At 43.5% G+C, this 11,530-nt stretch overlaps 1 protein-coding gene across 3 annotated transcripts in view; it reads left to right on the top strand.

Annotated features, from left to right (window-relative positions):
- Dop1R2 (dopamine receptor 2) overlaps positions 1 to 11,530 on the top strand; it is a 60,842-nt gene that overhangs the window by 32,410 nt on the left and 16,902 nt on the right. The gene's annotated exons all lie outside the window — the stretch shown is intronic.

Here is an 11,530-nt window from a genome sequence, read left to right as displayed (position 1 = left end):
GTGTGCTTGAAAGTTCAAGTTTTAACGGTGTAATCGCGCAGACAAGGATCGAAAATATACAAGAATGTTTAAGAAAGTGATGAAAAAACTGTGTAATCCTGTCTGAGAATGTGTTGACACGTACGCTCGACAAAGCGGTACAGAGAAACAAATAAAACTTAAAGAATGCAATCTTTTGATACTTAAACGGTGGCAGCTGTGGAACTCGCGATATTCCTTTGAAACCTCTTAATAAAAAAGAATGCGTCGACGAGGATCGAAGACCGTTATCGATTCTATGAAAACTGATATACTGTCCCTAGTTCGCGTCCACAGTTTTGCAATACGACACTGATAAGCAAGAGCTAAATTATTTGCAAAGTTATGGAGACGGTGTACGCGTACAGAGTGTCTCGCCTGGGAACTGATAAACGTCTCCAGTAAATTTAACAGGCTATTCGAGGCCGAAATTCGCCATCGATGGAACATCTACTCCACGTGGACGAATGGCACCGAAGGGAATCGACCATTCACTTAAGTTTCTGTATCTCCTTTGATAAATACCCCAACGTGCTCAATGATATAGTTCATCAATCGCCGTACTAATTATTATTGTACCAACTATTGCATGAAATATTGCATTCACTTTTATCATAACATTCGTGGCAGTGCATGATGCAAATGGATCGACAATCATTTTTCAAAATCCCCATTCGAATAATCAATGAAAGGTTGAGAAAAAAGAGACAAGAACAATCGGCGTAAACAAAAATTTACGTAATTTGCGTTGCAGTTAACGTAACTTTTATCCAAAGCGGTTTATCGCCGGGTAACTGCGTTTCTTTAACGGCAACAATCGTGACGAGGATGCCGTAACCAGATAGGCAGCTTATTAGCTCACCCTCGCTTTATTAGCTGCCGTAACGAAGGCCCGATTAATGAACTTGTCATTACGCGTAACGGTGAGTCTCCATCAAAGATGATTTCTCTCTCGAAGAGTGCGGCGCGATAATCCGCCTATTCGTTAAGAGCTGATCCAGTGTAATAGAGAGGATCCCAGGGATTAGATGGTATTTGATCAGGCAGGGTCTTCTTCTTCAACTTTTCCTATTAATCGTGGCTATCAGAGCTGTCGATTTAACGCTACAGGATAGAGACGAGAATAACTCGGGATACTTTAAATCGAACTGAGTCAGGTAGAATCGTCTAATTCGATTATTGTCAGTATCTCTTACTGGTAACCGTGGCACAAACAAAGGTAAAAGGTACGATCGAGAATAGATTGTGATTAAATAAAGCCGCAAGCTTTTCCCCTCGGGTTCCTCATTGGCCCATCGCCACTAATTAGTTCGCGTTAAACAACGAACCGGGCAAGAAGCTTATCGATCTGCCTTGTATAACGTATCAAAGGTTCCACTTTGCGATCCCCGAACGGCTCGCGTTCCTCCCGTTTCTCGACCGAGCGGGCATTCGAGGAAGAATTGAAATACTTCCCAGGGTGCCCGTTCAGCCCGGGACAAGAGAGCCCACGGGCGGGGGCATAATTTTCAACCGAGCACAGACGAGAGGGACAGAAATACTCGCGGGATCGTGAATCGACTTTAAACAGGGATTCGCCGGGGTCCTGCGAACGGATACGAAGATAAGAACGTCGCGGAGGCTACGTGTGTGCCTCTAGGCGGTGTACGTGCACGGTGAGACACGTAAACGGTGTTTTTCACGATACAGTGGGGCGGAATCGAGACTCCAAGGTTGCGGATGGATAAAACCGGAGCTCTTTAGCAAATTACTTTTATTCATTCCCACGAAATGAGCTCCGCCGAAGAGAGCTTTCCCGGTGCAGCCCCTTTTCTCGTTTCATCCGCGAAGACACTGGGAAAGAGCTAAGAAAAATTTCCCACCTTAAATACGTCCCCGACTTAACGACGGCTTTATAAACCTGGGATTTCCCTCGTCCCTGTCAGGAATCGCGATTCGATAAATAATTGCATCTAACGCGTTTCGCAATTTCGTCGCACGGAACTTTTCAATCGAAGGAAATTTCATACGAACTCATTTTCCTAATCTACCGATCGAAGCAACTGCGCTAAGCCGGACGTACCCGTTCCGCAGAGTAACGGTATAGTCATAGTCAATATGGACTAATACCGATTCAATTGTCCCAAAGTGAAAATTATGCAAACCACGTTTTTACGAAATAGAAGTGATCAGATGCAAACTGAGTTCGAAACGATTCTCGAATATCAAATGATCGTATCAGTTTAGATGTATGTTGGTATTAGGCAGACGCAGACTACGAATTAATGAAACGATAGGATAGCGATATCTTAATTTGAAATCAGGGATTTGGTCTCCGGGTTTATTATTTTTCGACATCGACCGCCAACAGAGAATTTGGGTTAATTTTAATTGCACTCGCAGTAAAGAGAGGTTTACCCGGGACTCGCATTTGCCGAGACAATTAGGACCGTGCTATTAATTCGCGTTACATAAGGAACGTTATGTAAATAGAATTAGTGATACACGGTGGGTACGTGCGCTTGTGAATAACTCTTCCTCTCCAGTTCACTTATTACACTTTCCCTGACAAAGTGGACGCGTACATTTTCCCCCGAGGCCGCCGCTGCCGGTGCGCGCATGTGTTCGAAAAGAGTATGGAAACCACGAAACTGGCGCGAATTGAACGTCCCTCGTGATAAACGACGCCGAAAATGGCGCGCCGCAATGCAACGATTAAGAATATAATTGGTTCAAGACGATTCATACTCGTACCATTTGTTTGCGACTGTTTCCCAATTAATTGTCCCAGCGCGTCTCCGTATAATGATTACGAATAATTCGTAGTGCTACGATTGAGCGTTCTGAAACAACAGTCGGGGAAAGTAATTGTCGATGTTCCTAAACCGGTCGTGCCCCGCGTAAGTCGCGTGTCACGGAACAGACGTCACCGTGTTTCGGTGAACTAAGGAAGGGCAATAGTTACTGATACGGGGACAACGGAGTTCTACGTGTAGCAATCGCACGTGCGACTATCACGCTTCATGGCTGCTTTGCCGGTGGGTAAATGCAAAATCGATAGTCTCCGGGCTTACTCTCTCCGGCGGACGGTGTGCAGGGCAAGGTAGATCGGCTCCTCGAGGTCGAAAACTGAACAGCCTCGATGTGACCGGTGGCGAATGGTTATTAATAACGAATCGATCGTGCTCTCTCGAAAGTAGTAGGACGGATGAAAAGCCAGGCCATTTTAAAAAAGTATCAGAGAGACTTGCTCTTTTAATCGCGGGTAGGCCGGTTGAAAAGCTCTGGCTCGGGTCAGAGATTCACTTGTAAATAAGACCGGCTTCTGGATCACTTCCGGGGTTCACGACCATTCCATGTAATCACGGAGGCCGTTCCGTGGAAATCATGAATAGTTAGTTTCCTATTGGCACCAGGATTCAGAGATCGGCAACTGGCCGTGACTACGATCAACGATAATTAGACCAAACGGTTACTTCGAATCCATTAGCGGCTGCACGCGGGCATTGCACGTCGGATTAAACGCGGACGTCGCGCGTACCGTTGATCCGTACTACTCGCACCGGGAGGGTCCTCTCGCACGTTTAATGGCGAGATTGAATCGGATACATATTCAGGGATATCAATTAAATCAGGTAGCCCGGGATCGTTTCGTTGGACCACTTCGATTCTGTCGACACAACGGTATCTATGTTACTCGTATTCAATTTACCATTCGTGTAGCTACAGATCAATTAAGCCTAAGTGCGACCAATGCTCGAGATCTCGAGGCATCGTTTGTCAAAAGGACGAGCGATTTTTGCATGTTGAATAGAATATTTTGTTAAACAGCGCGAGCAATTCTTGCAGTTACAACGGTTGGAAAATTCACGAATCGGGATCACACGTTCCTTGGCCGTTCAATTAAAACTTTACCTTCCTAGGGCTGTGCTCTGACCTAGTGGAAAAATACAAGTTCCTCGCATACCTCGGTGCGATTCAACCGATGCTTTTAGGATGGATGTTTTCCAGAACCGGCTTTTCCGCTTTCTCCTCCCCCTGGCAACTTCCTACGGGAAACTTTGCACTCAGTCTGCATATCTACTTCTTTCGCTTTACTTTATTCCTACTCGTCAACCGAGAAGATAAAGCGGGGAAACAATCTGCGATGCAATCTACGAGCAACTGAGAATTGATAAAAACGAGATGATAAACGGGCGAATCGAGATCATAAGTAGATCATGGGCTTTCGTGCGAAATAATTTATTTTACTCTTTAAATAGAATATCTACCCCTCTTTGACGTTTGTGAATATTACATGCAGGTTTTACTCTGCGGATGCAGTCTTTTTATTTAGACCGTGGAAATGCATCATTAATTTTAAGGAAATTTTCAACTCATCAGTCTCCTCTGATTATTAATTACAAATCTTTTTAAAATAAAGACATTCTTGAACGTCGGTTACTCAAGGGAGGTGGTCCGCGTTTTTCATACTCAGATATTAGACATGCTGATGGTACGTCGAGGAACGGTGAGCATCTGGAAGAGAATGCCGAGAGGGTAGATACTGAGAGCTGGGCGACAGGAGCGAAATGGAATCTTCTAACGAGAAATCGAACGCGGCGAGTCGCAGTACAAAATGAAAATGAATTTGTACACTGAGAACGGGCTCCGGTAATTGGTAAAATATATCGACATAACGTGTTTGAAGGTTGACAACCAGAAACAAAAATGCGCGAATTGTTCGCCAACTAACAATTATGAAACGTGGATAGTTTGAATTTCCGGGAGTTTGGCGAAACGAAAATTCAGTGAGCTTGCGGACACGCGCGTGCTGTGTCTAACAGTAAGAAACGGAGTTAAGGGTTCGTACAAAGGGGACATTACTATGGGAGCAGAGATTAATTCGGGACAGGAAGCCAACCGAAAACCCACGATTCGAAAATTTTTCATCCGCGTGACGCGTCGCTACCCTTACCAAAGCCGGGACGAAAATGTAGCTTCCACGATGAATAATTCACCGGTGACGCCGGTTTCCTACGTGCGCTCTCCTCTGTGTATCCGCGTATATACAGTAGCCCGTGGAAACGTATTTTTCGGGGATTGAATCGTCAATCTCGCGTGACACCAAGGATTGTCAAAAGTGTCGAGCAGAGGACAGTATCAATTGGTTAAACTTCTTCATATTCTTTTTACCGCTTCCTTTAAAACGTTTCGGTTCAATTAGCAGTCTTTACAATATACACGTATGAATAATATACAATGTATAAATAATGAACAGACTGTATATTTTATATATTTATCGAAAGATTGAGTATGAAAAGTTAATTATATATCACAATGTTTATACGATGAAATAAATTTCCTTTTAAATTGATACTATAAACGTTTGATTTCGCATTTCATTCTGCAATCTACTAATGAATTTACTTGTTAATCGAGTAAATGCGAGTTTGTTTTGTGCCAAGAACTATCGGCTGCGTGGCAGACAGCGTATGATAGATAAGTTAACTTAACTGGACAAACTTTGATAAGTTACATCGTATATCACGAAGTATCTGTCGACAATGTTTCGCGCAATTATCTTACGTTCGCACGAGATCGTCTTCCGCAGGTCGAACGGACAACGGAACACTGGCAACCTTGATAATTCAGCAAAATATCCGGATTTAATGCGTAGCTATGCAGCGGTCGCTCAGCTATTCGCAACGGAATTCAACGTATCCACGTTCCCTGTAAATTAAATAAATCCGTGTGCGCGCGATCTCGCACAGATTTTAAGCGCACGGACTGCGAGAGCTCGCGTTCACGCGACGACAACGTTTATACAACTTCAATGCCACTGTACGCCATACCGGTTCGTACGTGGAATTGCAATGAGCTTCCGCGCGGTACATAGATAAATGGACGATGTGGACCGTGACTGCGTTTAGTGTTTTATGAATGACTATAAAACCCTACGTTCGGTAGTACAGTTTATATCAGTTCATTTCATGTTCCACATTCGTCTACTCTTTTCACCATTTAATTGTCCAGCTGCACCGACGAACGAGTAAAATAGTACCCGTACATTAACAATAATTTATTTTATTATCACGTCTAATTTTCCAAAACGTTGAACGGCGATCCGTGGTCGCAACCAATGAGAGAATATGAAAAAATGGATTGGCGCGGGTAAATTACGGTGCAAAGCCGTGCATTCAAGTAAATTACGATCTGGCGGATCGCAAATGACCCGAGAGAGGCGAGGAAAGAATAAGAAAAAGGCGGGCGAGGTAGATCGGGTTTCTGTTAACGACCTCTTTGTTATCGCGTGAAAAGTCGAATTTGCATTTCACTCGGACCGTCCCTGGGCAACCTTCCTCTTTCTTTGCGATTATCTCGGAGAAGAATTTTTCTAGGTCACCGAATACTTGGACCGTTCCACGGTTCCGATGGTTAAACCTTGAATTATAAACACCTTTAAATACGATGATAGACATGGCAACGGAAACGTAAAGGCGCAACACGTGTCAGCGGAATAATCGGTCTGCGGTAGAAAATTAACCGAGCAAGCCCTATGACATCGACTATTAAACATCTGCATCCATGTAACATCCTCTGTTCGCCGAATACGCGATTACCGGCCCGATAGATGCGCTTTACGAGCTACGTAAGCTGTACACAATGTGTTCGCTCAGTATCTGCATTAAAGCTAGATTTATTCGACGTATCTCGTCACTAGAAATTTATTACACCACAGACTGCGGATATCATGCATTTATTAAAAAATTCAAACGATGCATCTGACGTGTAAAATTTTACAAAATACCAAAGGTGAAATAAATGATAAATAAAATCTTTCATCATTCTTAATCTCTTAGGCACGGCTGAATTTTGCGCGGGGCTGTTTTTCTGTACGGCAGAGTTCAACGCGAATTACGTGTAAATGATACGGCATTGCAATGTGTGACGGATAATGCTATTTTTTACACGAGTACATTGGAATGACGTGTTTGATAATTAAATTATAATTTTTCTTAAAGATATGATACACGCATTTTAACTTTAATAACTTATTCTGATAATTAATAATACAATTCAGTATGGTACGTCTTAAAACACCGCGAAAGCCACTATAGTGGCGCGTCGTTCAGAAAGATTACATTCGCGAAAGCCACCATAGTGGCGCGTCGTACAGAGAGGTGACATTCGCGAAAGCCACTATAATGGCGCATAGTGCCTAAGAGGTTGAATTTTTTATTTTGCTTATGAACGTTAATTCTCTCGTCGAACTGCTATGCACAACTATTTGTTTGACTGCCTACGAGAAACTAGAGCGTGGCGTGAATTCGGCAGAGGGAGACGCGGTGACCAAGGTTTCGCCTCGACGCGACGACGACGTCGAGACACTCGGCGCCGCGACGTCTCTGCGGAATCCCCAAAACAGCGAAGGACCGACCAAGGGGAGTAAGCAGCCGCGATACCATTGGATGCCCGCCCTCCTTGTGTTCGCTAGAGGCCAGCTATAAATCGAGCCACCCACGGCAACGCTTTGCGACTAGCTCTCTCACCCATCCCCTTTGTCGTTCAGCCTTCGCGGGCTCCTCCGCATTCGCGTACAACGCCACATGTTGCCATCCTGACGTCAGAACGTGACGTCGTCCGACCGCGAGAGACGCAGTGGTTGCAGCTGCGACGAATTAACCGTTCGCGACAAGATCCAACCCCAAACGAGCTATTGAAGCGATCATAAAAATCGAATTCTATTCTTTCGTTTCGCTATTTCCTGTTCAAGATGTTCGTATAATACACGAGTCTATTCCTTCGTTCATATTATAAAAATATGAGAAAATGCAAAGTGACTACGTAATTATCGTCATGCGTCACTATAGAAAATCGATTGAAAAAAATTGTTCGTCGCGGAGCCTGTAGGCTATAAAAATGAGAAAGTACGTGGTCCACAGTCAATGACGTCAAATGAACGGTGGCTCTTCTTGTCTAACGGTGACGTCTCGGGATTCGAAAAATAACGAGATTTCTTACCCCTCTAGACTCGCTCATCAGTTTGTTCAAGCTATTAGTTGGCCTTTTTCCCCACTTAACGACTTACCGTGACGTTCCCATATACTCGGAACTCAAAGAGATATTTTATCAAGCTCGATAGAACTGTTTGCTTATCGACTCATCGATCGATCTATTAATGTCTCCCAGGTCCTTACAACTTTTATCAGACTCTTATTTACTTTCTCGGAAGATAGCAACGTACCCGACCATCGTACGCCGCGTTATACATATTACATATTACGCTATACTGACACGTATGTACAGCCTGGGTCGCGATGGGTGTTGGAAATAATGTTCAAAGGCCGACGCGATTCATCGTTTAACGCCGTTTAAACGAGTACGAGTACATTTCCGGGCGCGTGTGCATCGGGCCGCGGTAAACTTTTTAACGTGCGGATCTGCCGGACAATTGCGCGTGTTTCGCAAATTCAACGCGTCGGCGTCGCATCGATTTCCGGTTTTGGTATGTCGCGCACGCCGCGTCGCTCGCCACCCGGACTGATTCCAGCCCCAGAAATGCATTCGGCGCACGTTGCGCTTCGTTTTCATTAGAACGTAAACTCTGATAGCTCATTTACGAGCCCGTCGGCCCAATCAGGCGAGAGGCCTCCAGCGACAAGAACGACCGGAAATCACACTCGGTTCCGGTTTCGTTAACTGCCCGAGCCCTCCTAAAGTCCACTTGTGTCACCGTTCTGTATCGCTGTTACGAGTCTTACGACAAATTGTTAAATGCACAGAGTGAGATAATAAGAATAATCAATTATTTCAACTGACTTTAGTCTTAATAATTGTGAAACGAGTTACCTGAACACACCTCGACAATAATCGTGATCGTAAACGATTACGAGGACCACCGCGGGTCGTAGTAAAGTTGGAATGTTGAAATCGAGGGCGAAATCCTGCTTTTCAGAAGCAATTTGGGATATGGACCGAGCCACTCGACATTGGCAATTCTGCGTCCCTCGCTGATTAGTCAAGGTCAAGGTTGGGGAAATACTTAAACCGGGTCACGAAATTGCGACAACGCGATGGATGAAATTGCTCTGAGTGTGTATCTACATGGTACCCCTGAATGAAGGAAAATGCAAGGTGTAACATTAATCAGGATTCCGGTGGCTGCGAGCGACTCCGTCGGTCTCTATAAACAACGGCTTCCTCGTAGAAGCGGACGCGAACCCTGACCGCTAATAAATGCCACTGCGTCTTAATCTCGTAAACAACTTATTTCAAAAATTACCGTCGTTCCAATACAGCCGATAAAACGAAGAGAGTAGAAATTGATTAGCCGAGAGATTTTTGCATGTGTGCTCTCTCGCCGCTGCAAATTCTCTACGGCGGAAGAAGTTGTTTTGTTTCACGCTAATGGATATTGTTCGAGCTCGTACATGTTATTAGCGGGTCCACTGACCCGGCGGGGAAGTTCTTGCGAAAACGAGATAAAAGCGAAACGCAAAAAGGTATCTTGTTTGGTATCGACGTTGATTTTCCGATAACGAACCACTTTTTCGCGGAACGTCTTCCGATACGCGAATCCCTTTATGTCGCAAACCGGAATTTTCCCGTAATTACGTAATATAGAATTTCCGATCGCCGAGAACTGAAATCGTATCACAATTCTGCAAAACATAAATGAACCAGAAATGATTCGCGATGATAAATTGCGCATCGATTCGAGTAACGCAGCCGAGTAAATGCGATATCACGCCTGATAAAACTGTTATCTGATAAGGTATCTTTATTGGATCCACGTTTTCGAATGTTTCCTCGAAGAACCCGAATAACGATTAAAAACCTTGGTTGAATAATGCAAGCACGCGCTGATATGTATGTTGCCCGGGAAGAGTTTATCGATTGATTGAAATATAGAACTCGGGATGAATAATACAGAGCCGGTAAAATTGTTTTTATAAATATTTCTCGACGAAGGAAAAGGATCGCGCTTATAATTAGCCAGATGAATCAACTGCGAGTTCTTTTGACGACTCTTAATGAGACTATTGGGACTCGAAAGGAATCTCTCGAACACGAAGAAACCGGGAACTGAAGAGTTAATTAGTGAAGTTTCTGGGTCGAATTCTATTAAACGATTCTTGCATATCGAGGGGACGGACTCTCGAAAACGACCAAACGTTTCCGTACAACTATCTCCATTTCAATTCCGATGATTTTAATTAAAGAAATACTCAAACAAATTCAAGTACTGTGAACATTTCTTTAAACCCATTATTATAACATTAATACAATGATCGGTATTAAAGTAATTTTTCAAGCGAACGTTTCTTGGTCTAAATGCATCAAATGCGCAAGAGAAATGAACACTTATGGATGCCAAATGCGAGAATACAAAACAGAAAGGAGGATCGTTTTGAGCTGTCGCGACAGAACGGCGACGCGCGAACTTTCGTAGCCACTGTGAATTTTCTACATCACTCTGCGCCTCTATTCTCACAACGACTTCACTCCTGCGATTCGAGTATTATCGAGGCAACTAGAACCTAACGAGCTGATTGTTGTTTAATATATGATAAAAGAATTCGGTCGTTATCCCCTTTGCTCATTAATTCAACATGTTTACCACGAGCTTTGAGTGATCCTCTAAAAATATACAAGGTGAGTCAGTAAGAAAAATTCTCCCCTAATCATGGATTTATAAAGCTTGATAAACGTACATTTTAATTTGTCAAATGAATTCGTATAGAACGTCGAACAACGTTTGATCAAATCATTAAACGAGAAAGTATTGTACATAGTACTTTTTATTGGCCCAATCTGTATAAGTAAAATCGAATATTTCCTACCAGGTTTATGTTACTTCCTGATGCGAATCTTATTTTTATGTACGTACACGCGGGAATCTGAATTCTAGAATCTTTAAGACGGTTTCAAGTGAGAGGTTTCCACGGATTACCATAATATTTTTTATTCATTCCGCCACGTCGTATCGAGGGGAGTGACGAGGTTATTACGGTGTTCGAGTTAAAGAAAACAGGCTGTACATAATCCCACCCAGTAGTTCGTGCCTGCTCCGAGGAGGAACGGTTCGAGGCGTGTTTTCTCGAGCCGAAAGTCGATGCATCTCGCTGCATTTTAAACGTGAAAGTAGAAAAGGTGTAGAAAGGAGGATAGCAGAGGACGAAGTCAAAATCTACATACATACGTATAAAGTTATCGACTGGTGCGATCCGAATTCGCCGCTCGCTCGTAACAAGATTTTCGCGAGATGAATTTTCATAGGTTCATGACAATTCGCGTAATGGGGAAGAAACCGCGATGCAAATTACGTCCCCGTCCGCCGATTCAATTAATGGGTAAATAAATGAACCGAAATGCTTCATCGATTGTTCCAAGGTTTCCTCTCTTCTTTTTTAATAAATAATGCATTCTTATAATTGCACCCTAATGATTTATACAATTAAGGATGTATTGGCTATACAGTCAATCCCAAAAGTTTATGCACTTTAGAAACGCATTTTTTAAAAAGAAATCAGACGTCGGAAGAACATTG

This window comes from Ceratina calcarata, unplaced genomic scaffold, assembly GCF_001652005.2.
Source record: "Ceratina calcarata isolate Rehan_Ccalc_2016 unplaced genomic scaffold, ASM165200v1 scaffold78.2, whole genome shotgun sequence".
Taxonomy (NCBI): Eukaryota; Metazoa; Arthropoda; class Insecta; order Hymenoptera; family Apidae; genus Ceratina; species Ceratina calcarata.
Note: the sequence above shows the minus strand (reverse complement) of the source record. Positions and strands in the feature narration are given on the sequence as shown.